The 23,185-nt window shown below is 47.6% G+C and overlaps 3 long non-coding RNA genes and 33 other non-coding genes across 36 annotated transcripts; 33 read left to right on the top strand and 3 right to left on the bottom strand.

Annotated features, from left to right (window-relative positions):
• Positions 1-14: 14 nt before the first annotated feature.
• Positions 15-86, top strand: trnap-cgg (transfer RNA proline (anticodon CGG)). Its single transcript has one exon. It is a non-coding gene; the product is annotated as a tRNA-Pro (tRNA).
• Positions 87-445: 359 nt separating this feature from the next.
• Positions 446-517, top strand: trnap-ugg (transfer RNA proline (anticodon UGG)). The gene has a single exon. It is a non-coding gene; the product is annotated as a tRNA-Pro (tRNA).
• Positions 518-624: 107 nt separating this feature from the next.
• Positions 625-696, top strand: trnap-agg (transfer RNA proline (anticodon AGG)). The gene has a single exon. It is a non-coding gene; the product is annotated as a tRNA-Pro (tRNA).
• A 161-nt stretch (positions 697-857) lies between these two features.
• On the top strand, positions 858-929 carry trnap-agg (transfer RNA proline (anticodon AGG)). Its single transcript has one exon. It is a non-coding gene; the product is annotated as a tRNA-Pro (tRNA).
• A 1,169-nt stretch (positions 930-2,098) lies between these two features.
• trnap-cgg (transfer RNA proline (anticodon CGG)) lies at positions 2,099-2,170 on the top strand. Its single transcript has one exon. It is a non-coding gene; the product is annotated as a tRNA-Pro (tRNA).
• Positions 2,171-2,345: 175 nt separating this feature from the next.
• Positions 2,346-2,417, top strand: trnap-ugg (transfer RNA proline (anticodon UGG)). Its single transcript has one exon. It is a non-coding gene; the product is annotated as a tRNA-Pro (tRNA).
• Positions 2,418-2,525: 108 nt separating this feature from the next.
• On the top strand, positions 2,526-2,597 carry trnap-agg (transfer RNA proline (anticodon AGG)). Its single transcript has one exon. It is a non-coding gene; the product is annotated as a tRNA-Pro (tRNA).
• Positions 2,598-2,758: 161 nt separating this feature from the next.
• trnap-agg (transfer RNA proline (anticodon AGG)) lies at positions 2,759-2,830 on the top strand. The gene has a single exon. It is a non-coding gene; the product is annotated as a tRNA-Pro (tRNA).
• A 1,651-nt stretch (positions 2,831-4,481) lies between these two features.
• On the top strand, positions 4,482-4,553 carry trnap-cgg (transfer RNA proline (anticodon CGG)). Its single transcript has one exon. It is a non-coding gene; the product is annotated as a tRNA-Pro (tRNA).
• Positions 4,554-4,912: 359 nt separating this feature from the next.
• trnap-ugg (transfer RNA proline (anticodon UGG)) lies at positions 4,913-4,984 on the top strand. Its single transcript has one exon. It is a non-coding gene; the product is annotated as a tRNA-Pro (tRNA).
• A 107-nt stretch (positions 4,985-5,091) lies between these two features.
• Positions 5,092-5,163, top strand: trnap-agg (transfer RNA proline (anticodon AGG)). Its single transcript has one exon. It is a non-coding gene; the product is annotated as a tRNA-Pro (tRNA).
• Positions 5,164-5,324: 161 nt separating this feature from the next.
• Positions 5,325-5,396, top strand: trnap-agg (transfer RNA proline (anticodon AGG)). The gene has a single exon. It is a non-coding gene; the product is annotated as a tRNA-Pro (tRNA).
• Positions 5,397-6,565: 1,169 nt separating this feature from the next.
• trnap-cgg (transfer RNA proline (anticodon CGG)) lies at positions 6,566-6,637 on the top strand. The gene has a single exon. It is a non-coding gene; the product is annotated as a tRNA-Pro (tRNA).
• A 175-nt stretch (positions 6,638-6,812) lies between these two features.
• On the top strand, positions 6,813-6,884 carry trnap-ugg (transfer RNA proline (anticodon UGG)). Its single transcript has one exon. It is a non-coding gene; the product is annotated as a tRNA-Pro (tRNA).
• Positions 6,885-6,992: 108 nt separating this feature from the next.
• On the top strand, positions 6,993-7,064 carry trnap-agg (transfer RNA proline (anticodon AGG)). The gene has a single exon. It is a non-coding gene; the product is annotated as a tRNA-Pro (tRNA).
• Positions 7,065-7,225: 161 nt separating this feature from the next.
• trnap-agg (transfer RNA proline (anticodon AGG)) lies at positions 7,226-7,297 on the top strand. The gene has a single exon. It is a non-coding gene; the product is annotated as a tRNA-Pro (tRNA).
• Positions 7,298-7,487: 190 nt separating this feature from the next.
• Positions 7,488-7,559, top strand: trnap-cgg (transfer RNA proline (anticodon CGG)). Its single transcript has one exon. It is a non-coding gene; the product is annotated as a tRNA-Pro (tRNA).
• A 175-nt stretch (positions 7,560-7,734) lies between these two features.
• trnap-ugg (transfer RNA proline (anticodon UGG)) lies at positions 7,735-7,806 on the top strand. The gene has a single exon. It is a non-coding gene; the product is annotated as a tRNA-Pro (tRNA).
• Positions 7,807-7,914: 108 nt separating this feature from the next.
• trnap-agg (transfer RNA proline (anticodon AGG)) lies at positions 7,915-7,986 on the top strand. Its single transcript has one exon. It is a non-coding gene; the product is annotated as a tRNA-Pro (tRNA).
• Positions 7,987-8,147: 161 nt separating this feature from the next.
• On the top strand, positions 8,148-8,219 carry trnap-agg (transfer RNA proline (anticodon AGG)). The gene has a single exon. It is a non-coding gene; the product is annotated as a tRNA-Pro (tRNA).
• A 190-nt stretch (positions 8,220-8,409) lies between these two features.
• On the top strand, positions 8,410-8,481 carry trnap-cgg (transfer RNA proline (anticodon CGG)). Its single transcript has one exon. It is a non-coding gene; the product is annotated as a tRNA-Pro (tRNA).
• Positions 8,482-8,656: 175 nt separating this feature from the next.
• trnap-ugg (transfer RNA proline (anticodon UGG)) lies at positions 8,657-8,728 on the top strand. The gene has a single exon. It is a non-coding gene; the product is annotated as a tRNA-Pro (tRNA).
• Positions 8,729-9,325: 597 nt separating this feature from the next.
• Positions 9,326-9,397, top strand: trnap-cgg (transfer RNA proline (anticodon CGG)). The gene has a single exon. It is a non-coding gene; the product is annotated as a tRNA-Pro (tRNA).
• Positions 9,398-9,572: 175 nt separating this feature from the next.
• Positions 9,573-9,644, top strand: trnap-ugg (transfer RNA proline (anticodon UGG)). Its single transcript has one exon. It is a non-coding gene; the product is annotated as a tRNA-Pro (tRNA).
• A 112-nt stretch (positions 9,645-9,756) lies between these two features.
• trnap-ugg (transfer RNA proline (anticodon UGG)) lies at positions 9,757-9,828 on the top strand. The gene has a single exon. It is a non-coding gene; the product is annotated as a tRNA-Pro (tRNA).
• Positions 9,829-9,936: 108 nt separating this feature from the next.
• trnap-agg (transfer RNA proline (anticodon AGG)) lies at positions 9,937-10,008 on the top strand. The gene has a single exon. It is a non-coding gene; the product is annotated as a tRNA-Pro (tRNA).
• Positions 10,009-10,169: 161 nt separating this feature from the next.
• Positions 10,170-10,241, top strand: trnap-agg (transfer RNA proline (anticodon AGG)). Its single transcript has one exon. It is a non-coding gene; the product is annotated as a tRNA-Pro (tRNA).
• A 1,651-nt stretch (positions 10,242-11,892) lies between these two features.
• On the top strand, positions 11,893-11,964 carry trnap-cgg (transfer RNA proline (anticodon CGG)). The gene has a single exon. It is a non-coding gene; the product is annotated as a tRNA-Pro (tRNA).
• A 355-nt stretch (positions 11,965-12,319) lies between these two features.
• On the top strand, positions 12,320-12,391 carry trnap-agg (transfer RNA proline (anticodon AGG)). The gene has a single exon. It is a non-coding gene; the product is annotated as a tRNA-Pro (tRNA).
• Positions 12,392-12,826: 435 nt separating this feature from the next.
• LOC134089621 (uncharacterized) lies at positions 12,827-20,713 on the bottom strand. The gene is made up of 3 exons (XR_009940091.1): positions 20,175-20,713; positions 19,669-19,728; positions 12,827-13,087 (listed from the first exon to the last, which is right to left on the bottom strand). It is a non-coding gene; the product is annotated as an uncharacterized LOC134089621 (long non-coding RNA).
• Positions 13,466-14,308, bottom strand: LOC134089619 (uncharacterized). The gene is made up of 4 exons (XR_009940089.1): positions 14,021-14,308; positions 13,831-13,943; positions 13,650-13,741; positions 13,466-13,567 (listed from the first exon to the last, which is right to left on the bottom strand). It is a non-coding gene; the product is annotated as an uncharacterized LOC134089619 (long non-coding RNA).
• Positions 20,714-20,733: 20 nt separating the features above from the next.
• LOC134089620 (uncharacterized) lies at positions 20,734-21,455 on the bottom strand. Its single transcript, XR_009940090.1, has 4 exons — positions 21,289-21,455; positions 21,099-21,211; positions 20,918-21,009; positions 20,734-20,835 (listed from the first exon to the last, which is right to left on the bottom strand). It is a non-coding gene; the product is annotated as an uncharacterized LOC134089620 (long non-coding RNA).
• Positions 21,456-21,778: 323 nt separating this feature from the next.
• trnap-cgg (transfer RNA proline (anticodon CGG)) lies at positions 21,779-21,850 on the top strand. Its single transcript has one exon. It is a non-coding gene; the product is annotated as a tRNA-Pro (tRNA).
• A 175-nt stretch (positions 21,851-22,025) lies between these two features.
• Positions 22,026-22,097, top strand: trnap-ugg (transfer RNA proline (anticodon UGG)). Its single transcript has one exon. It is a non-coding gene; the product is annotated as a tRNA-Pro (tRNA).
• Positions 22,098-22,388: 291 nt separating this feature from the next.
• Positions 22,389-22,460, top strand: trnap-agg (transfer RNA proline (anticodon AGG)). Its single transcript has one exon. It is a non-coding gene; the product is annotated as a tRNA-Pro (tRNA).
• A 161-nt stretch (positions 22,461-22,621) lies between these two features.
• On the top strand, positions 22,622-22,693 carry trnap-agg (transfer RNA proline (anticodon AGG)). Its single transcript has one exon. It is a non-coding gene; the product is annotated as a tRNA-Pro (tRNA).
• The last annotated feature ends 492 nt before the right edge of the window (positions 22,694-23,185 follow it).

A 23,185-nucleotide genomic window follows, 5' to 3' on the forward strand; every position in this document is an offset into this window, starting at 1 on the left:
GCATCCTTGGCCCAGGCTCGTTGGTCTAGGGGTATGATTCTCGCTTCGGGTGCGAGAGGTCCCGGGTTCAACTCCCGGACGAGCCCTTCTTTCACAAAGAAATGCCAGACTTTACAGAAAAAAATCCACTCTAACGAAATAAACGACGACCACCCTCTTTTGTTAGCCATTGCAGGAAAAGAGCCCATTCTGGAAAACTTTTTTGACTTACTCAGGAATGCAAGGGGTCCACACAAAATAAAACCCATTGCAGCACTCAGCGGCTCGTTGGTCTAGGGGTATGATTCTCGCTTTGGGTGCGAGAGGTCCCGGGTTCAAATCCCGAACGAGCCCGTTTGTGCTTTCTCCCCAATTTATTGTGGGCCTCACCGCCAAACGCTTGTGTCCTGTAGAGAATTAGCCTCGGTTGGATGTTCCTTTTCACCCCACAAAACTGTTCAATTGCGGCTCGTTGGTCTAGGGGTATGATTCTCGCTTTGGGTGCGAGAGGTCCCGGGTTCAAATCCCGGACGAGCCCGTAAGCTAGACAGGTAAACTCTTTTGAAATGTGTCCTTTTTCAAGTCCCGTCAGTGGTGGAGAAAATTGCACGGTTTTTTTTTTCAGCTGAAGTCACACTCTGTCTGGGCTCGTTGGTCTAGGGGTATGATTCTCGCTTAGGGTGCGAGAGGTCCCGGGTTCAAATCCCGGACGAGCCCGTCGCCAAGCAAGCTTTTGTCAGTATCATGAGATTTTGTGAGCACTGTCTCACCTTTGATGTACAGCATAGCTTAGCTGCAGCTCAACACCACCACAGCTACCTTTCCTTTCAGCTAAATATTGATGCACAAGATGCTCGACATAAGCATTTGAGCAAGCTGGCTCGTTGGTCTAGGGGTATGATTCTCGCTTAGGGTGCGAGAGGTCCCGGGTTCAAATCCCGGACGAGCCCTTTATTCTGTGAAACTCTGCATCGTTTGGTTCTACCGGCCACCGGTCAACTGCTGCACTTAGTTACCCAGGGGCCTATTGCACAAAACTAGGATAAGGGATTAACCCGGGATATCTTGGTTATCCTGGCTCAATTTATCCGTGATCCAGTTGCACAAAAGCGGGATAGGGGGCAGCAGGATATGTTATGGTATAAGTTACCATGGCGATTTATTCTGTGGAGCTAGCCTGCTCCTGACCAGGCTAACATCCAAGATAAGTTGATTCTAATGGTAATTACATTATCTGATTGGTTCAGCTAGCTGTCATTCAAATGAGACCTCCACGTGATTTTTTTTTAAAGAGCTGTAGATTCCATTTCTATATTATTTGCTACATGCATTTACTCGCAAAACACAGCAGAATGTCTGCCTAATACCATATGGATGTCATTTAAATTATGGTGGCCTTATAATGAATAACATAGCCTACTCGTTGTTTGCTTCTTTTTTGACAGATGTTTGATGAATAGGCTGCTGTAGGCTGGTAGTTGATTGGAAGTGGAGGGGACATTTTTCGAAGGTGTTTTCAACTAATTCGGCTTTTAAGACAAATTAAGATACTTTGTGCATTGCGGTGGAAAAGCGCTTCCTTAATGACGTTGCGTGCCGAGACAAGGAAGCTCTCACACGTGGGTGCATACGTAAATTTGCATTCAGTTGATCTGCCACACCTACTCCCGCTATGTAACAGAAATAATCATGAACCCCCATCCAAAAAAGTAACACTTTACCTCGTTGTTAGTCTATATCAAAAGCGGTTGTTCACTTTGTGTGCAAGACGCTATTTTTCGCGTGTTTTTTACTCCAACCGCGAGTTATTGGGGGAGAAACGAGAACGCGCACATACACCGAATAACTTACACCTGGCTTGATGAATCCGTGTCTGCTCATCCTGGATTGGTCTTTGTGCAACCAATTCAGCCAGTATGCTCTTGTTTAGGATTCAGTGATCGCGGCTCAGTAAGTTATCCCGGATGTCTTAATTCTGCTTTTGTGCAACGGGCCCCAGGACTTACTTTCGGAAATGTTGATGCACAGTGGAACGCAGCTGAAATGACCGTCTTTTCTGCAGACCACTCTAAAACGTTGGTGTGAGGAAAGGCGCTGAATAAATGGCATCCTTGGCCCAGGCTCGTTGGTCTAGGGGTATGATTCTCGCTTCGGGTGCCAGAGGTCCCGGGTTCAACTCCCGGACGAGCCCTTCTTTCACAAAGAAATGCCAGACTTTACAGAAAAAAATCCACTCTAACGAAATAAACGACGACCACCCTCTGTTGTTAGCCATTGCAGGAAAAGAGCCCATTCTGGAAAACTTTTTTGACTTACTCAAGAATGCAAGGGGTCCACACAAAATAAAACCCATTGCAGCACTCAGCGGCTCGTTGGTCTAGGGGTATGATTCTCGCTTTGGGTGCGAGAGGTCCCGGGTTCAAATCCCGGACGAGCCCGTAAGCTAGACAGGTAAACTCTTTTGAAATGTGTCCTTTTTCAAGTCCCGTCAGTGGTGGAGAAAATTGCACGTTTTTTTTTTTTCAGCTGAAGTCACACTCTGTCGGGGCTCGTTGGTCTAGGGGTATGATTCTCGCTTAGGGTGCGAGAGGTCCCGGGTTCAAATCCCGGACGAGCCCGTCGCCAAGCAAGCTTTTGTCAGTATCATGAGATTGTGTGAGCACTGTCTCACCTTTGATGTACAGCATAGCTTAGCTGCAGCTCAACACCACCACAGCTACCTTTCCTTTCAGCTAAATATTGATGCTCAAAATGCTCGACATAAGCATTTGAGCAAGCTGGCTCGTTGGTCTAGAGGTATGATTCTCGCTTAGGGTGCGAGAGGTCCCGGGTTCAAATCCCGGACGAGCCCTTTATTCTGTGAAACTCTGCATCGTTTGGTTCTACCGGCCACCGGTCAACTGCTGCACTTAGTTACCCAGGGGGGTATTCCATCAACCTCGCTAAACAAGGCGGCGCTCAACAGAAATAGCCTGGCTTGAACTAGTGTAGACTTCCACTTGAAGCTAAAGCCGTTCCATTAACTCAAGTTAGCTGCATCTTGCCCTCGTTTATTCAAACGAGGCTAAAATCAGCTTCATGTCTGCTCGTGCACGAGGTAGAAAAGTAGACCAAAACCATAGATTGACGAAAAGACGATACATGTCGTAAAATTAAGGCAAACTAGAAGATTTCAGTTCGATTTACAAGCGCCATCTACAGGATTTCCATCGGAAGTAATCAAATTGAACACGAGAGAAAAAACATAGATACAGTAGTTGCCTAAAAAGGAGAATAACGAAATCGTAGGCCTAGGCCTACTGTAAATCGCTAAACAGTAATTATGATGGTTTGAATTGGGACTTTGATTGTCTTCACTCTGAACAAAACGAGTGAATAAGTAGCCTAGGCTATTTAAACTCAAAACAACTTTGGCAGCTATTCAACATTAAAGACAACCTACGTTCTATTAAAAGGGTTCACTCTAAAATATTTTTTCGGTGGTCATAAAATAAATTAGTATTGTCCTGGGAGTAGCCTATTGGGAGAAAACCTATTGTCTCCCATAAGCATTAGTTCTGCCAAAGTGTTTGTGAAATATCTGAAATGCAATATTGGCTTTCAATATGTCATTTCATATTTAATTTGTGTAATACAGTTGGTTTGATATCTGAACTATAGGCCTAATCAATAGACTAGCCTATATGAAGCGGTTTTAATTAGCCTTTACAGAATTAGGCAGGCTGGCTTGCCTCATCACTGACAGCCTGCCTACTGTCACTGAACAAGCTACATGACCCTTTATCAATAGTGATGCCTTTCATTAAAGAGTATAACTAAACATGGCAATATTTATGTGTTAACATAGCCTATGTAAATTCATCGCATGGGAACCGAACCCGAGAACACGCAAAACAGATCTCGGCTGATATTCTGTCACGCTGCGCATGACACCACGCAAGTTGTGCTTTGAACAGAGCCGCAAGATTCCTTGGACCACACACAGATCAAGTTCAAACAATGTAAGTTGCATAATTTTCAGAAATTCTTTGAAACTAGCGAATAGGTAGCCTAGCCTTAATCAATGCTTGCAACACTGTCGGAAAAAAGTTTCTCCTTCTATTTTTTAAGTTGTAGGCTACAGGTGACGAAAGCACAGGTTGACGGAACCAATGGTTTGGGACTCGTTTTCCGACTGGTGTTTTTTTTTGCAACACAGATTAATTTAGCTCGGCAGTTAGCCTGCCACCGACCAGGTTAGTTCAGAAGCATATGTTACCCCAGCAACTCAGCTGAGATTCCTGTTAGCGGGAGTAATGGAACCAAACTCTCTCTAAAATTAGCGAGGCTTATCAAAGTTAGCCGCGATTAACGGTTAGCTCGCTTGATGGAATACCCCCCAGGACTTACTTTCGGAAATGTTGATGCACAGTGGAACGCAGCTGAAATGACCGTCTTTTCTGCAGACCACTCTAAAACGTTGGTGTGAGGAAAGGCGCTGAATAAATGGCATCCTTGGCCCAGGCTCGTTGGTCTAGGGGTATGATTCTCGCTTCGGGTGCGAGAGGTCCCGGGTTCAACTCCCGGACGAGCCCTTCTTTCACAAAGAAATGCCAGACTTTACAGAAAAAAATCCACTCTAACGAAATAAACGACGACCACCCTCTTTTGTTAGCCATTGCAGGAAAAGAGCCCATTCTGGAAAACTTTTTTGACTTACTCAGGAATGCAAGGGGTCCACACAAAATAAAACCCATTGCAGCACTCAGCGGCTCGTTGGTCTAGGGGTATGATTCTCGCTTTGGGTGCGAGAGGTCCCGGGTTCAAATCCCGAACGAGCCCGTTTGTGCTTTCTCCCCAATTTATTGTGGGCCTCACCGCCAAACGCTTGTGTCCTGTAGAGAATTAGCCTCGGTTGGATGTTCCTTTTCACCCCACAAAACTGTTCAATTGCGGCTCGTTGGTCTAGGGGTATGATTCTCGCTTTGGGTGCGAGAGGTCCCGGGTTCAAATCCCGGACGAGCCCGTAAGCTAGACAGGTAAACTCTTTTGAAATGTGTCCTTTTTCAAGTCCCGTCAGTGGTGGAGAAAATTGCACGGTTTTTTTTTTCAGCTGAAGTCACACTCTGTCTGGGCTCGTTGGTCTAGGGGTATGATTCTCGCTTAGGGTGCGAGAGGTCCCGGGTTCAAATCCCGGACGAGCCCGTCGCCAAGCAAGCTTTTGTCAGTATCATGAGATTTTGTGAGCACTGTCTCACCTTTGATGTACAGCATAGCTTAGCTGCAGCTCAACACCACCACAGCTACCTTTCCTTTCAGCTAAATATTGATGCACAAGATGCTCGACATAAGCATTTGAGCAAGCTGGCTCGTTGGTCTAGGGGTATGATTCTCGCTTAGGGTGCGAGAGGTCCCGGGTTCAAATCCCGGACGAGCCCTTTATTCTGTGAAACTCTGCATCGTTTGGTTCTACCGGCCACCGGTCAACTGCTGCACTTAGTTACCCAGGGGCCTATTGCACAAAACTAGGATAAGGGATTAACCCGGGATATCTTGGTTATCCTGGCTCAATTTATCCGTGATCCAGTTGCACAAAAGCGGGATAGGGGGCAGCAGGATATGTTATGGTATAAGTTACCATGGCGATTTATTCTGTGGAGCTAGCCTGCTCCTGACCAGGCTAACATCCAAGATAAGTTGATTCTAATGGTAATTACATTATCTGATTGGTTCAGCTAGCTGTCATTCAAATGAGACCTCCACGTGATTTTTTTTTAAAGAGCTGTAGATTCCATTTCTATATTATTTGCTACATGCATTTACTCGCAAAACACAGCAGAATGTCTGCCTAATACCATATGGATGTCATTTAAATTATGGTGGCCTTATAATGAATAACATAGCCTACTCGTTGTTTGCTTCTTTTTTGACAGATGTTTGATGAATAGGCTGCTGTAGGCTGGTAGTTGATTGGAAGTGGAGGGGACATTTTTCGAAGGTGTTTTCAACTAATTCGGCTTTTAAGACAAATTAAGATACTTTGTGCATTGCGGTGGAAAAGCGCTTCCTTAATGACGTTGCGTGCCGAGACAAGGAAGCTCTCACACGTGGGTGCATACGTAAATTTGCATTCAGTTGATCTGCCACACCTACTCCCGCTATGTAACAGAAATAATCATGAACCCCCATCCAAAAAAGTAACACTTTACCTCGTTGTTAGTCTATATCAAAAGCGGTTGTTCACTTTGTGTGCAAGACGCTATTTTTCGCGTGTTTTTTACTCCAACCGCGAGTTATTGGGGGAGAAACGAGAACGCGCACATACACCGAATAACTTACACCTGGCTTGATGAATCCGTGTCTGCTCATCCTGGATTGGTCTTTGTGCAACCAATTCAGCCAGTATGCTCTTGTTTAGGATTCAGTGATCGCGGCTCAGTAAGTTATCCCGGATGTCTTAATTCTGCTTTTGTGCAACGGGCCCCAGGACTTACTTTCGGAAATGTTGATGCACAGTGGAACGCAGCTGAAATGACCGTCTTTTCTGCAGACCACTCTAAAACGTTGGTGTGAGGAAAGGCGCTGAATAAATGGCATCCTTGGCCCAGGCTCGTTGGTCTAGGGGTATGATTCTCGCTTCGGGTGCCAGAGGTCCCGGGTTCAACTCCCGGACGAGCCCTTCTTTCACAAAGAAATGCCAGACTTTACAGAAAAAAATCCACTCTAACGAAATAAACGACGACCACCCTCTGTTGTTAGCCATTGCAGGAAAAGAGCCCATTCTGGAAAACTTTTTTGACTTACTCAAGAATGCAAGGGGTCCACACAAAATAAAACCCATTGCAGCACTCAGCGGCTCGTTGGTCTAGGGGTATGATTCTCGCTTTGGGTGCGAGAGGTCCCGGGTTCAAATCCCGGACGAGCCCGTAAGCTAGACAGGTAAACTCTTTTGAAATGTGTCCTTTTTCAAGTCCCGTCAGTGGTGGAGAAAATTGCACGTTTTTTTTTTTTCAGCTGAAGTCACACTCTGTCGGGGCTCGTTGGTCTAGGGGTATGATTCTCGCTTAGGGTGCGAGAGGTCCCGGGTTCAAATCCCGGACGAGCCCGTCGCCAAGCAAGCTTTTGTCAGTATCATGAGATTGTGTGAGCACTGTCTCACCTTTGATGTACAGCATAGCTTAGCTGCAGCTCAACACCACCACAGCTACCTTTCCTTTCAGCTAAATATTGATGCTCAAAATGCTCGACATAAGCATTTGAGCAAGCTGGCTCGTTGGTCTAGAGGTATGATTCTCGCTTAGGGTGCGAGAGGTCCCGGGTTCAAATCCCGGACGAGCCCTTTATTCTGTGAAACTCTGCATCGTTTGGTTCTACCGGCCACCGGTCAACTGCTGCACTTAGTTACCCAGGACTTACTTTCGGAAATGTTGATGCACAGTGGAACGCAGCTGAAATGACCGTCTTTTCTGCAGACCACTCTAAAACGTTGGTGTGAGGAAAGGCGCTGAATAAATGGCATCCTTGGCCCAGGCTCGTTGGTCTAGGGGTATGATTCTCGCTTCGGGTGCGAGAGGTCCCGGGTTCAACTCCCGGACGAGCCCTTCTTTCACAAAGAAATGCCAGACTTTACAGAAAAAAATCCACTCTAACGAAATAAACGACGACCACCCTCTGTTGTTAGCCATTGCAGGAAAAGAGCCCATTCTGGAAAACTTTTTTGACTTACTCAGGAATGCAAGGGGTCCACACAAAATAAAACCCATTGCAGCACTCAGCGGCTCGTTGGTCTAGGGGTATGATTCTCGCTTTGGGTGCGAGAGGTCCCGGGTTCAAATCCCGGACGAGCCCGTAAGCTAGACAGGTAAACTCTTTTGAAATGTGTCCTTTTTCAAGTCCCGTCAGTGGTGGAGAAAATTGCACGTTTTTTTTTTTTCAGCTGAAGTCACACTCTGTCGGGGCTCGTTGGTCTAGGGGTATGATTCTCGCTTAGGGTGCGAGAGGTCCCGGGTTCAAATCCCGGACGAGCCCGTCGCCAAGCAAGCTTTTGTCAGTATCATGAGATTGTGTGAGCACTGTCTCACCTTTGATGTACAGCATAGCTTAGCTGCAGCTCAACACCACCACAGCTACCTTTCCTTTCAGCTAAATATTGATGCTCAAAATGCTCGACATAAGCATTTGAGCAAGCTGGCTCGTTGGTCTAGGGGTATGATTCTCGCTTAGGGTGCGAGAGGTCCCGGGTTCAAATCCCGGACGAGCCCTTTATTCTGTGAAACTCTGCATCGTTTGGTTCTACCGGCCACCGGTCAACTGCTGCACTTAGTTACCCAGGACTTACTTTCGGAAATGTTGATGCACAGTGGAACGCAGCTGAAATGACCGTCTTTTCTGCAGACCACTCTAAAACGTTGGTGTGAGGAAAGGCGCTGAATAAATGGCATCCTTGGCCCAGGCTCGTTGGTCTAGGGGTATGATTCTCGCTTCGGGTGCCAGAGGTCCCGGGTTCAACTCCCGGACGAGCCCTTCTTTCACAAAGAAATGCCAGACTTTACAGAAAAAAATCCACTCTAACGAAATAAACGACGACCACCCTCTGTTGTTAGCCATTGCAGGAAAAGAGCCCATTCTGGAAAACTTTTTTGACTTACTCAGGAATGCAAGGGGTCCACACAAAATAAAACCCATTGCAGCACTCAGCGGCTCGTTGGTCTAGGGGTATGATTCTCGCTTTGGGTGCGAGAGGTCCCGGGTTCAAATCCCGGACGAGCCCGTAAGCTAGACAGGTAAACTCTTTTGAAATGTGTCCTTTTTCAAGTCCCGTCAGTGGTGGAGAAAATTGCACGTTTTTTTTTTTCAGCTGAAGTCATACTCTGTCGGGGCTCGTTGGTCTAGGGGTATGATTCTCGCTTAGGGTGCGAGAGGTCCCCGGTCTCCGGACGAGCCCGTCGCCAAGCAAGCTTTTGTCAGTATCATGAGATTGTGTGAGCACTGTCTCACCTTTGATGTACAGCATAGCTTAGCTGCAGCTCAACACCGACACAGCTACCTTTCCTTTCAGCTAAATATTGATGCTCAAAATGCTCGACATAAGCATTTGAGCAAGCTGGCTCGTTCGTCTAGGGGTATGATTCTCGCTTAGGGTGCGAGAGGTCCCGGGTTCAAATCCCGGACGAGCCCTTTATTCTGTGAAACTCTGCATCGTTTGGTTCTACCGGCCACCGGTCAACTGCTGCACTTAGTTACCCAGGACTTACTTTCGGAAATGTTGATGCACAGTGGAACGCAGCTGAAATGACCGTCTTTTCTCCAGACCACTCTAAAACGTTGGTGTGAGGAAAGGCGCTGAATAAATGGCATCCTTGGCCCAGGCTCGTTGGTCTAGGGGTATGATTCTCGCTTCGGGTGCGAGAGGTTCCGGGTTCAACTCCCGGACGAGCCCTTCTTTCACAAAGAAATGCCAGACTTTACAGAAAAAAATCCACTCTAACGAAATAAACGACGACCACCCTCTTTTGTTAGCCATTGCAGGAAAAGAGCCCATTCTGGAAAACTTTTTTGACTTACTCAGGAATGCAAGGGGTCCACACAAAATAAAACCCATTGCAGCACTCAGCGGCTCGTTGGTCTAGGGGTATGATTCTCGCTTTGGGTGCGAGAGGTCCCGGGTTCAAATCCCGGACGAGCCCGTTTGTGCTTTCTCCCCAATTTATTGTGGGCCTCACCGCCAAACGCTTGTGTCCTGTAGAGAATTAGCCTCGGTTGGATGTTCCTTTTCACCCCACAAAACTGTTCAATTGCGGCTCGTTGGTCTAGGGGTATGATTCTCGCTTTGGGTGCGAGAGGTCCCGGGTTCAAATCCCGGACGAGCCCGTAAGCTAGACAGGTAAACTCTTTTGAAATGTGTCCTTTTTCAAGTCCCGTCAGTGGTGGAGAAAATTGCACGTTTTTTTTTTTTCAGCTGAAGTCACACTCTGTCGGGGCTCGTTGGTCTAGGGGTATGATTCTCGCTTAGGGTGCGAGAGGTCCCGGGTTCAAATCCCGGACGAGCCCGTCGCCAAGCAAGCTTTTGTCAGTATCATGAGATTGTGTGAGCACTGTCTCACCTTTGATGTACAGCATAGCTTAGCTGCAGCTCAACACCACCACAGCTACCTTTCCTTTCAGCTAAATATTGATGCTCAAAATGCTCGACATAAGCATTTGAGCAAGCTGGCTCGTTGGTCTAGAGGTATGATTCTCGCTTAGGGTGCGAGAGGTCCCGGGTTCAAATCCCGGACGAGCCCTTTATTCTGTGAAACTCTGCATCGTTTGGTTCTACCGGCCACCGGTCAACTGCTGCACTTAGTTACCCAGGGGGGTATTCCATCAACCTCGCTAAACAAGGCGGCGCTCAACAGAAATAGCCTGGCTTGAACTAGTGTAGACTTCCACTTGAAGCTAAAGCCGTTCCATTAACTCAAGTTAGCTGCATCTTGCCCTCGTTTATTCAAACGAGGCTAAAATCAGCTTCATGTCTGCTCGTGCACGAGGTAGAAAAGTAGACCAAAACCATAGATTGACGAAAAGACGATACATGTCGTAAAATTAAGGCAAACTAGAAGATTTCAGTTCGATTTACAAGCGCCATCTACAGGATTTCCATCGGAAGTAATCAAATTGAACACGAGAGAAAAAACATAGATACAGTAGTTGCCTAAAAAGGAGAATAACGAAATCGTAGGCCTAGGCCTACTGTAAATCGCTAAACAGTAATTATGATGGTTTGAATTGGGACTTTGATTGTCTTCACTCTGAACAAAACGAGTGAATAAGTAGCCTAGGCTATTTAAACTCAAAACAACTTTGGCAGCTATTCAACATTAAAGACAACCTACGTTCTATTAAAAGGGTTCACTCTAAAATATTTTTTCGGTGGTCATAAAATAAATTAGTATTGTCCTGGGAGTAGCCTATTGGGAGAAAACCTATTGTCTCCCATAAGCATTAGTTCTGCCAAAGTGTTTGTGAAATATCTGAAATGCAATATTGGCTTTCAATATGTCATTTCATATTTAATTTGTGTAATACAGTTGGTTTGATATCTGAACTATAGGCCTAATCAATAGACTAGCCTATATGAAGCGGTTTTAATTAGCCTTTACAGAATTAGGCAGGCTGGCTTGCCTCATCACTGACAGCCTGCCTACTGTCACTGAACAAGCTACATGACCCTTTATCAATAGTGATGCCTTTCATTAAAGAGTATAACTAAACATGGCAATATTTATGTGTTAACATAGCCTATGTAAATTCATCGCATGGGAACCGAACCCGAGAACACGCAAAACAGATCTCGGCTGATATTCTGTCACGCTGCGCATGACACCACGCAAGTTGTGCTTTGAACAGAGCCGCAAGATTCCTTGGACCACACACAGATCAAGTTCAAACAATGTAAGTTGCATAATTTTCAGAAATTCTTTGAAACTAGCGAATAGGTAGCCTAGCCTTAATCAATGCTTGCAACACTGTCGGAAAAAAGTTTCTCCTTCTATTTTTTAAGTTGTAGGCTACAGGTGACGAAAGCACAGGTTGACGGAACCAATGGTTTGGGACTCGTTTTCCGACTGGTGTTTTTTTTTGCAACACAGATTAATTTAGCTCGGCAGTTAGCCTGCCACCGACCAGGTTAGTTCAGAAGCATATGTTACCCCAGCAACTCAGCTGAGATTCCTGTTAGCGGGAGTAATGGAACCAAACTCTCTCTAAAATTAGCGAGGCTTATCAAAGTTAGCCGCGATTAACGGTTAGCTCGCTTGATGGAATACCCCCCAGGACTTACTTTCGGAAATGTTGATGCACAGTGGAACGCAGCTGAAATGACCGTCTTTTCTGCAGACCACTCTAAAACGTTGGTGTGAGGAAAGGCGCTGAATAAATGGCATCCTTGGCCCAGGCTCGTTGGTCTAGGGGTATGATTCTCGCTTCGGGTGCGAGAGGTCCCGGGTTCAACTCCCGGACGAGCCCTTCTTTCACAAAGAAATGCCAGACTTTACAGAAAAAAATCCACTCTAACGAAATAAACGACGACCACCCTCTGTTGTTAGCCATTGCAGGAAAAGAGCCCATTCTGGAAAACTATTTTGACTTACTCAGGAATGCAAGGGGTCCACACAAAATAAAACCCATTGCAGCACTCAGCGGCTCGTTGGTCTAGGGGTATGGTTCTCGCTTTGGGTGCGAGAGGTCCCGGGTTCAAATCCCGGACGAGCCCGTAAGCTAGACAGGTAAACTCTTTTGAAATGTGTCCTTTTTCAAGTCCCGTCAGTGGTGGAGAAAATTGCACGTTTTTTTTTTTTCAGCTGAAGTCACACTCTGTCGGGGCTCGTTGGTCTAGGGGTATGATTCTCGCTTAGGGTGCGAGAGGTCCCGGGTTCAAATCCCGGACGAGCCCGTCGCCAAGCAAGCTTTTGTCAGTATCATGAGATTGTGTGAGCACTGTCTCACCTTTGATGTACAGCATAGCTTAGCTGCAGCTCAACACCACCACAGCTACCTTTCCTTTCAGCTAAATATTGATGCTCAAAATGCTCGACATAAGCATTTGAGCAAGCTGGCTCGTTGGTCTAGGGGTATGATTCTCGTGTGGCGGTGCCACAAACGGGCAAGTTAATTTAATAGCTGACTACGCCACCCTAGTGTCCAAACCAGGGAATAGGTTCTTGTTAACCCAGAAAGATTGGAAAGCTCACAGGTTCAATCAGGCATGAGGCGGAGACAGAATTCCGTCAAATTAAATGTTTTTATTTAAGCACTGAGAATGGGAGCAATGCAGAACTTAGACTGGAGGGAAAGAGCTGCAACAAAACTTAAGAAGATATTAATTTATTATTAAAATGTATGACTGCACCCAACAGGATGGGGATGTAACAAGACAATTAATTAGACAAGAAGGAGTAGGGCTTACCACAGGGAGGCAGGCTATCCTGAGGACAGGGAGGTCAAGACCACACGTGGATATAGGAGACGCAACCACCGCAACCCACACAGGTGAACAGTACTGGAAAACACACACAGTGAACCCACACAGGCACTACAAGCTAAACTCCCGATACCAGGTGACCAGCCTTCCCTGCAGCGCCCCCTACTCCTACAACAAGAAACAAACCACAAAAGACAATGACAAAGACAAAGACAAATACAGAGAACAGGAATAACACCAAAGGCTCAGATGACACAAGCTGACCTTTGTAGGGCCGACCTAATTTCCTGTACTACAATGAAATACAAATAACTAATAAATCAAAAACACCAAGACATTCACACAATAAGGGAGTGGATGGCCATCCAAACGACAGGATCAAAGACAAATACTTCTTTGAGAAGCCCAAAAGCTAGGCTAGCTGTAAAAGTACACAGCTGGCAGGCCTAACTATGCCTGCATGGGCGCTACATCGAGCTTCCCAAAAGTACAGAAAGAAAAGTCACAAAAGGACAAAAGCACATAAAAACAAAAGACATACTCTTACACCAAGACACAATGACAAGACACGGCAATCAATAAGGAAGAACAAACAGAGGCAAAACAGCAGCAAGCAAAGGATGACCCTGGCGATCAGCACCCTACAACCTGCTGGAGCATATGTAAACAAAGCGTTACTCACCATATCACTAGCCGGAAAGAATAGCGGAGATATTAGATGGCTACATACCACAGCGGAAAGGGTTAGCACACACACTGGACGACGACCAAACAATGCGTGGGGAGGGGGGGGGAACGAGTCTGCCCACGAGACCTATGTGACTAAAATGAAGTGGATGTTACAGCAGTTGCGAGAGTTCACATGACTATGACAAGTAAAGTGTAAAGTTCAGAGCAACGAAATGGAGTACCTGCGGTCACGATGATCAAAAACACTCAGGGGCGCAAAGCCCTTAGAACGCACCCAGTGCAAAGCACAGCACAGCACAGCACAACACAACACAACGCAGAGCGATCGATAATCCTACCAAAGCAGAATAGGGTTTAGTGGTCATCACTGCCGTGATGTAATAAACAGCATTAACCAATATGTAGACCTACCTCTGTACCGGAGCGAAATCTCAAAACCGGCTGCCACCCAGGAGAGAACCACCGACCGGAACAGCCTAATGACCGGAAGAGTCACCACCACCGGAAAAGCCAAACGACTAGCTCAACCCCTGCTGCATACCTGGCCCACGGTGGCAGTCACCTTATAAAGAGCCCACCCCGCTGTGTCCACTCAGTTTACTAATGACAACGACTGGAGAGTAGAGCCCTTAAAGGCACAGGTGCACTATTCCACACCGCTACAATCCACCCCCGCTCAATGTATCGTCGGCCCGACGATAGAAAATAAACATAAGACCAGCCACAAAGCCCAACAGCATTTGAACTTAAGCAGGCCACGATGGTGTTAGATCTCAGCACTCCCCAAAACCCCTTCACTCACCATTCGTGGCAGCCGATGTGGGTTGGAATGTTGACCAGCAGTTGTTCGAATGGTCCTACGCAATGGTAGTTCACTAGTACTAGGAGCACTTAGTTCCATTGGGGGCAGAGCCCTGGTGTCAAGATCTAGAATAGTGCCCCGAGAGGGGCTGACAATTTGGGGGCCCTCCACACTAGCAGTTTGTGGGACAGTTGGCTGTGTGAGTGGTGGCCTATCCAACCAGAGTTCCTCATCACTAGATTCACCTCCCTGGTGACATATGGGTGTCTCAACCTGAGGGCCAGCTGATAGAGGATTAACAGGCAACACCCCTCCAATGACTGCCTTCAACATGCTACGGTGAACATGCTTTACCTTATGGAGATCGTTGGTAGGCGCAATAGTGTACACTGCCCCCCCATAATGTGGGGCCCTCAGCACTTTGTGCACTACTGGACTCCACAGATCTTGTATCTTGTGGCGGCCCCGTATTCCCATGTCCCGCACATAGACCAACTGACCCTCCATTAAGGCTGGGTCTCGAACATGTTGATCATGTCTCGCCTTGCGCTGTGCTGCAGCTGCAGACAATCGTTCGCGGGCACCATCAAAAGCAACTTGTAGCCGTGCCTGGTGCTCTTGAACCCAGTCACAAACTCGGCCTGCCACTGGCTCACGGATCCTGCCCAACATGAAGTCGACAGGTAATTGGGGCTCTCGCCCAAACATCAACAAGTGTGGAGACGCCCCAGTGGTCTGGTGCGGGGTGGTGTTATAACAAAAAATGACCTGGGGGAGGCAGGCTGCCCAGTCCCGCTTACGAGAAACTGGTAAGGTGCGCAAGAGGTTGTGCAATGTGCGATTGAAACGCTCGCATTGCCCATTGCCAGCTGGATGGTACGGTGTCGTTCGGGTCTTGTCGATGGAGTACAAGCTACAAAGTTGTTGAATAAGCATACCCTCAAAGCAGCGCCCTTGGTCTGAATGTATTCTACTTGGGATGCCAAACCGATAGAACCATTCAGTCACCAGCATCTGAGCAACAGTTGGGGCACGCTGGTCTCGGGTGGGGATAGCGATAGAATACTTGCTGAAGACATCTGTAATTACCAACACACTCTCTAATCCACTCTGAGATGGTTCCAGTGTAGTAAAATCAATTGCTATGATCTCGTTTGGCCGAGATGCTAACAAATGGCCCATGAACGTAGTGGCAGGGGGGCGATTGGCCTTTGCCACCTGACAACGAGAACACTCCTCACACCAGCGCCGCACGTCATCAGACATGGCTGGCCAATAGCATCTCTGACGCACTAGCTCTAACGTACGATTGACACCCTGGTGGCCATGTTGGTGATGCAGCTCAGTTAATACATCTGACTGCAAGGAGACCGGCAAGACAAGCTGACAAACTTCCTCCCCTCCATCTGGGCGCAAGACCCTACGATATAGCACACCGTTACTCTCGGTCAACCGGTCCCACTGACGCAATAATGTGACAGCATGTGGTGACAATTTTTGTCTCTCTTCCCGAGAGGGGTAGCTCTTAGACAGCCAGAAAGACCAAATCTTTTGGATGACAGGATCGGCCAACTGCAGCAAACGCAAATCTGGAGGGGCATGAGCGGGTAAGGCAGACATCACCAACTGGGTAGCATGGATGCTCGTCTCTGTACCCACTGCCTGTTGCAGGAGCTTAGGAATGGTGGTCCCTGGTACTAAATCCAGCACTTCACTAGGCCCAGGTGAATATTGCCGAGAGAGCGCGTCAGCATTACGATTGGACTTACCGGATCTATATTTTATCTCAAAATCGAACGAAGCCAACTGTGCCGCCCACCGGTGCTCCGTAGCACCCAGCTTCGCAGAGGAGAGGTGGCTAAGCGGATTGTTGTCTGTATAAACTAGACATTTATGGCCAAGTAAATACTCCCTGAACTTTTCGGATAAGGCCCACTTGAGCGCCAAGAACTCCAATTTCATTGAGCTGTAATTGTTCATGTTGCGCTCAGTGGGCCTAAGGCCTCGGCTAGCATAAGCAATAGGCCTGATCTTACCGTCCTGTTCTTGCGAAAGAACCGCCCCCAAGCCGCTATGACTTGCATCTACTTCCAAGATAAAAGGCCGGGTAAAATCGGCATAGGCTAGAACAGGTGCAGTGACTAACCTATGCTTCAGCCCCTCAAAGCTCTCCTCACACTCCCCAGACCACGCCTCTAACAGTGGCCGCCCAGATGCCTTCCTGGACTTGCTACCCCCTAGCTCAGCTACCAGCCTATGCAGAGGGGCCGCCAATGTGGCAAACCCCTCTACAAAGCGCCGGTAGTAGCTAGCAAAACCCAGAAAGGAACGAAGTTCTGATATATTAGTCGGGCGACGCCATCTGGCCACAGCTTCAACCTTGCTCGGATCAGTTGCCACTCCCTGGCTAGATATTACGTGTCCTAAATACTGCACTTCAGGCTTGAAAAATGCACATTTTTCAAACTTTGCTTTGAGACCCTCCAGCTGCAAGCGCATTAACACCATTTCCAGCCGCTCAAGGTGCTGTTCTAAGGTGGAAGAAAAGATCACAATGTCATCAAGATAGAGAAGAACAGACTGGCACTGCTGATCTCCGAACATGCGCTGCATGAGCCGCTGGAACGTACTAGGGGCGTTACAAAGGCCGAACGGCATCCTATTCCATTCAAACAAACCAAAAGGTGTGCAGAATGCAGTCTTCGCTTTGTCAGCCTCCATCACCGGGACTTGGTTGTACCCGCTGGCCAAATCCATGGTGGAGAACCAGCGGGCACCTGACAACGTGTCTAAGGACTCATCAATCCGCGGTAATGGGAACGCGTCCTTCCGGGTCTTGCTATTCAATAACCGATAGTCCACACACATCCTTAAACTACCATCCTTTTTCCTTACAAGGACGATGGGGGAGGCGTACGGGCTACTGCTTTCTCTAATAACCTGCGCCTGAAGGAGTTGGTGTATGTGGGCCTTAACTGCTTCATAGTCCGAGGGTGGAATACGCCTATAGCGCTGCCTCACTGGGACTGGGTCTAAAAGGGGAATCTCATGAGCTATTAGGTTAGTACAACCTAAGTCACTCTCCTGTGTGGAAAAAACTGAATGGTACTTCAAAAGCAGTGTACGAACCTGATCCTGTTCAAAGTCATTAAGCGGGGACATATCCAAACCCTTAATCCGGTCTACAATGGCAGATTCTACAGCTGAGGGACCAGATGTGGCAGTAATAGAGCGAACCTCAGAAACTCCTGTAGGCAGACTAACAATGCTAGCACTGCTCACCTGACCTAATCTTGTACGAGGATAGAGGACTACATCGTTTTCCCCAACATTGGTCACCTGTATATATACGGTACCCCGAGTCACCTGTACTAAAGCTGGCGAGGTCAACAATCCCACAGGCAAACCTGATACCGATGGCTCAAATAGTACGTTCGGCCCAGAGTATCGATCAGAGCAAGTAGCTGCCACCCACTTGATAGTGCCGCCCGGGATCAGACAAGCTCTCTGGCCACGTACATTTACCTTTCCAACACCCTCAGCAGTTGGCTGAACAACAGCCTGGTGGCATTGCTGCAGTGCTTGCACCACTGGGCTGGGGGCCTGAGAAACCGAAGGTAAGTCAAACAGCGAAGGACCATGTTGACCAAATAACTCCTGATAACACTTACTGATGACATTCATACCTAGGACCCCAGGCACCTTAGAAAGCATGCCACCAGGAGGATCCTTAACTACCAAGACACCACATGCATGGATCACCTTGCCACAGAGTTCTACATCTAGCTCTAAATAGCCTAAATAAGGGATGTCCAGCCCGTTGGCTGCACGTAGCTGCAGCCACTGACAAGACTGAAGGCGCTCTTGGCCCCATGGTTCAAAGTTCTTTGAGAAGAAGCTTTCAGCCATGGTAGTCACCATAGACCCCGTGTCAACCAAACATGGAACATTAGACCCGCCCATTATGACATCAAGATGAGGACAAGTGGACATTAATCCACCCATGGCACCACAAGATTGCAAAACTACCCCTGAGCCTGATACAACCCCACCCGGACTATGGCTCGATAGTCCGGCGGGTGCTAGTTTTCCGACAGCTGCACAGGGCGGGATGGTAAACTACCCGAGCGAGGGGGAGCTTCAACAGGGGTCAATTGGGACTGGTGGAACGCCCTCTGTCCATCACAGTCTCGGGCATAATGACCAGGGCGCTGACATCGCCTACAAATGATGGAACTATCACGTGGGGGCCCAGTGCGCCTAAAGGGCGGCTGGAGTGCAGCAACACTCTGGACTAGCTGGTTTATCTGGCTCTGCTGTTGTCTTAACAGATCTTTTAGCTCTTTCAACTCTAGGTTAGGCGGCACCTCCTCTGTAACACCTCTAGTAACTGCACATGATGCTATTGGGAGCCCATGCAGCCTTTCCCCACAAGATGGTAGCGAGAAACTACGGGCCCTTGGAGCTGCCGGCATACCCTCTCGTTCCCACCTAATAGCCTCTTTACGGACTTCAATAAGGTCCGCGGTGGGCCGGCAACGAATCAGTTGCTTTAACTCCCGTCGAAGAGCGCCCTCGCAAACGTGCTCAACAAACTGATCACGCAATAGAACGTCAGCATTAATAATGCCTTGCGGCGCACACCTCTTAACCTTCTCTATCAATTTCATTAGTGCAAGGGAAAACTCAAGGAGGGACTCACCCTCTTGTTGTTTACGGGAAAAGAAAGCTTCCTGCAGTGCCACATAGGACTCAGGACAACCATACAGGTCCTGCAAGATTTCAATGATGCTCTCTGAGTTTTCCTTCTCCTCCCTTGGGCGATGCTTAATCTCCTCCCGAGCGTCCCCCTCCAAATGATCGAAAAGAAAGTAAGCCTGGTCAGCAGGAGACAAGTGACGAACTCGCATGCAGGCCCGGGCTTCGTCTAACCACTCGTCTATACTAATACCTGAACTCCCTCGAAACATAGGGCACCTCTTCTCACGAGGAAGAAATACTAACCGCTCTGTAGTGTGCATATTGGCCTGTGCCGGGTTTATAGATGAATTAGAGCTAGTGCCGGCCTGGCCTGGCCCACTAGGTGTAGTCCTTTCACGTTGAAACCGTTCATTATCAGACCTCAATTTGGCCACAACATCCCTCAACTGCTGCAATTCCTCCTCCATTGGAGTCGACATTATTATTAGTATAAAAAAAAATAGGTTTTAATCTATGACCAAGCTCACAGCAGGTTGCGCAGTACTGACAAACTCACCAGAAGCGTTGTTATAAGGATGTTTGCTGCTACCACCGTCCGCTGGCTGCTGCTTTGCCTCTGAAGAAAGAAAACTCATAAAATAAACACAGAACAAAACAAACTGGTTCAGAATAGTCTTAAGTTAAAGGAAAGTGGAAAATCGGTCTCCGCTAGTATGCCTGCTGCCGACTAACGCCAAAATGTGGCGGTGCCACAAACGGGCAAGTTAATTTAATAGCTGACTACGCCACCCTAGTGTCCAAACCAGGGAATAGGTTCTTGTTAACCCAGAAAGATTGGAAAGCTCACAGGTTCAATCAGGCATGAGGCGGAGACAGAATTCCGTCAAATTAAATGTTTTTATTTAAGCACTGAGAATGGGAGCAATGCAGAACTTAGACTGGAGGGAAAGAGCTGCAACAAAACTTAAGAAGATATTAATTTATTATTAAAATGTATGACTGCACCCAACAGGATGGGGATGTAACAAGACAATTAATTAGACAAGAAGGAGTAGGGCTTACCACAGGGAGGCAGGCTATCCTGAGGACAGGGAGGTCAAGACCACACGTGGATATAGGAGACGCAACCACCGCAACCCACACAGGTGAACAGTACTGGAAAACACACAGTGAACCCACACAGGCACTACAAGCTAAACTCCCGATACCAGGTGACCAGCCTTCCCTGCAGCGCCCCCTACTCCTACAACAAGAAACAAACCACAAAAGACAATGACAAAGACAAAGACAAATACAGAGAACAGGAATAACACCAAAGGCTCAGATGACACAAGCTGACCTTTGTAGGGCCGACCTAATTTCCTGTACTACAATGAAATACAAATAACTAATAAATCAAAAACACCAAGACATTCACACAATAAGGGAGTGGATGGCCATCCAAACGACAGGATCAAAGACAAATACTTCTTTGAGAAGCCCAAAAGCTAGGCTAGCTGTAAAAGTACACAGCTGGCAGGCCTAACTATGCCTGCATGGGCGCTACATCGAGCTTCCCAAAAGTACAGAAAGAAAAGTCACAAAAGGACAAAAGCACATAAAAACAAAAGACATACTCTTACACCAAGACACAATGACAAGACACGGCAATCAATAAGGAAGAACAAACAGAGGCAAAACAGCAGCAAGCAAAGGATGACCCTGGCGATCAGCACCCTACAACCTGCTGGAGCATATGTAAACAAAGCGTTACTCACCATATCACTAGCCGGAAAGAATAGCGGAGATATTAGATGGCTACATACCACAGCGGAAAGGGTTAGCACACACACTGGACGACGACCAAACAATGCGTGGGGAGGGGGGGGGAACGAGTCTGCCCACGAGACCTATGTGACTAAAATGAAGTGGATGTTACAGCAGTTGCGAGAGTTCACATGACTATGACAAGTAAAGTGTAAAGTTCAGAGCAACGAAATGGAGTACCTGCGGTCACGATGATCAAAAACACTCAGGGGCGCAAAGCCCTTAGAACGCACCCAGTGCAAAGCACAGCACAGCACAGCACAACACAACACAACGCAGAGCGATCGATAATCCTACCAAAGCAGAATAGGGTTTAGTGGTCATCACTGCCGTGATGTAATAAACAGCATTAACCAATATGTAGACCTACCTCTGTACCGGAGCGAAATCTCAAAACCGGCTGCCACCCAGGAGAGAACCACCGACCGGAACAGCCTAATGACCGGAAGAGTCACCACCACCGGAAAAGCCAAACGACTAGCTCAACCCCTGCTGCATACCTGGCCCACGGTGGCAGTCACCTTATAAAGAGCCCACCCCGCTGTGTCCACTCAGTTTACTAATGACAACGACTGGAGAGTAGAGCCCTTAAAGGCACAGGTGCACTATTCCACACCGCTACACTCGCTTAGGGTGCGAGAGGTCCCGGGTTCAAATCCCGGACGAGCCCTTTATTCTGTGAAACTCTGCATCGTTTGGTTCTACCGGCCACCGGTCAACTGCTGCACTTAGTTACCCAGGACTTACTTTCGGAAATGTTGATGCACAGTGGAACGCAGCTGAAATGACCGTCTTTTCTGCAGACCACTCTAAAACGTTGGTGTGAGGAAAGGCGCTGAATAAATGGCATCCTTGGCCCAGGCTCGTTGGTCTAGGGGTATGATTCTCGCTTCGGGTGCGAGAGGTCCCGGGTTCAACTCCCGGACGCGCCCTTCTTTCACAAAGAAATGCCAGACTTTACAGAAAAAAATCCACTCTAACGAAATAAACGACGACCACCCTCTTTTGTTAGCCATTGCAGGAAAAGAGCCCATTCTGGAAAACTTTTTTGACTTACTCAGGAATGCAAGGGGTCCACACAAAATAAAACCCATTGCAGCACTCAGCGGCTCGTTGGTCTAGGGGTATGATTCTCGCTTTGGGTGCGAGAGGTCCCGGGTTCAAATCCCGGACGAGCCCGTTTGTGCTTTCTCCCCAATTTATTGTGGGCCTCACCGCCAAACGCTTGTGTCCTGTAGAGAATTAGCCTCGGTTGGATGTTCCTTTTCACCCCACAAAACTGTTCAATTGCGGCTCGTTGGTCTAGGGGTATGATTCTCGCTTTGGGTGCGAGAGGTCCCGGGTTCATATCCCGGACGAGCCCGTAAGCTAGACAGGTAAACTCTTTTGAAATGTGTCCTTTTTCAAGTCCCGTCAGTGGTGGAGAAAATTGCACGGTTTTTTTTTTCAGCTGAAGTCACACTCTCTCGGGGCTCGTTGGTCTAGGGGTATGATTCTCGCTTAGGGTGCGAGAGGTCCCGGGTTCAAATCCCGGACGAGCCCGTCGCCAAGCAAGCTTTTGTCAGTATCATGAGATTTTGTGAGCACTGTCTCACCTTTGATGTACAGCATAGCTTAGCTGCAGCTCAACACCACCACAGCTACCTTTCCTTTCAGCTAAATATTGATGCACAAGATGCTCGACATAAGCATTTGAGCAAGCTGGCTCGTTGGTCTAGGGGTATGATTCTCGCTTAGGGTGCGAGAGGTCCCGGGTTCAAATCCCGGACGAGCCCTTTATTCTGTGAAACTCTGCATCGTTTGGTTCTACCGGCCACCGGTCAACTGCTGCACTTAGTTACCCAGGGGCCTATTGCACAAAACTAGGATAAGGGATTAACCCGGGATATCTTGGTTATCCTGGCTCAATTTATCCGTGATCCAGTTGCACAAAAGCGGGATAGGGGGCAGCAGGATATGTTATGGTATAAGTTACCATGGCGATTTATTCTGTGGAGCTAGCCTGCTCCTGACCAGGCTAACATCCAAGATAAGTTGATTCTAATGGTAATTACATTATCTGATTGGTTCAGCTAGCTGTCATTCAAATGAGACCTCCACGTGATTTTTTTTTAAAGAGCTGTAGATTCCATTTCTATATTATTTGCTACATGCATTTACTCGCAAAACACAGCAGAATGTCTGCCTAATACGATATGGATGTCATTTAAATTATGGTGGCCTTATAATTAATAACATAGCCTACTCGTTGTTTGCTTCTTTTTTGA

Source organism: Sardina pilchardus, chromosome 8 (genome assembly GCF_963854185.1).
Source record: "Sardina pilchardus chromosome 8, fSarPil1.1, whole genome shotgun sequence".
NCBI classification, from domain to species: Eukaryota; Metazoa; Chordata; class Actinopteri; order Clupeiformes; family Clupeidae; genus Sardina; species Sardina pilchardus.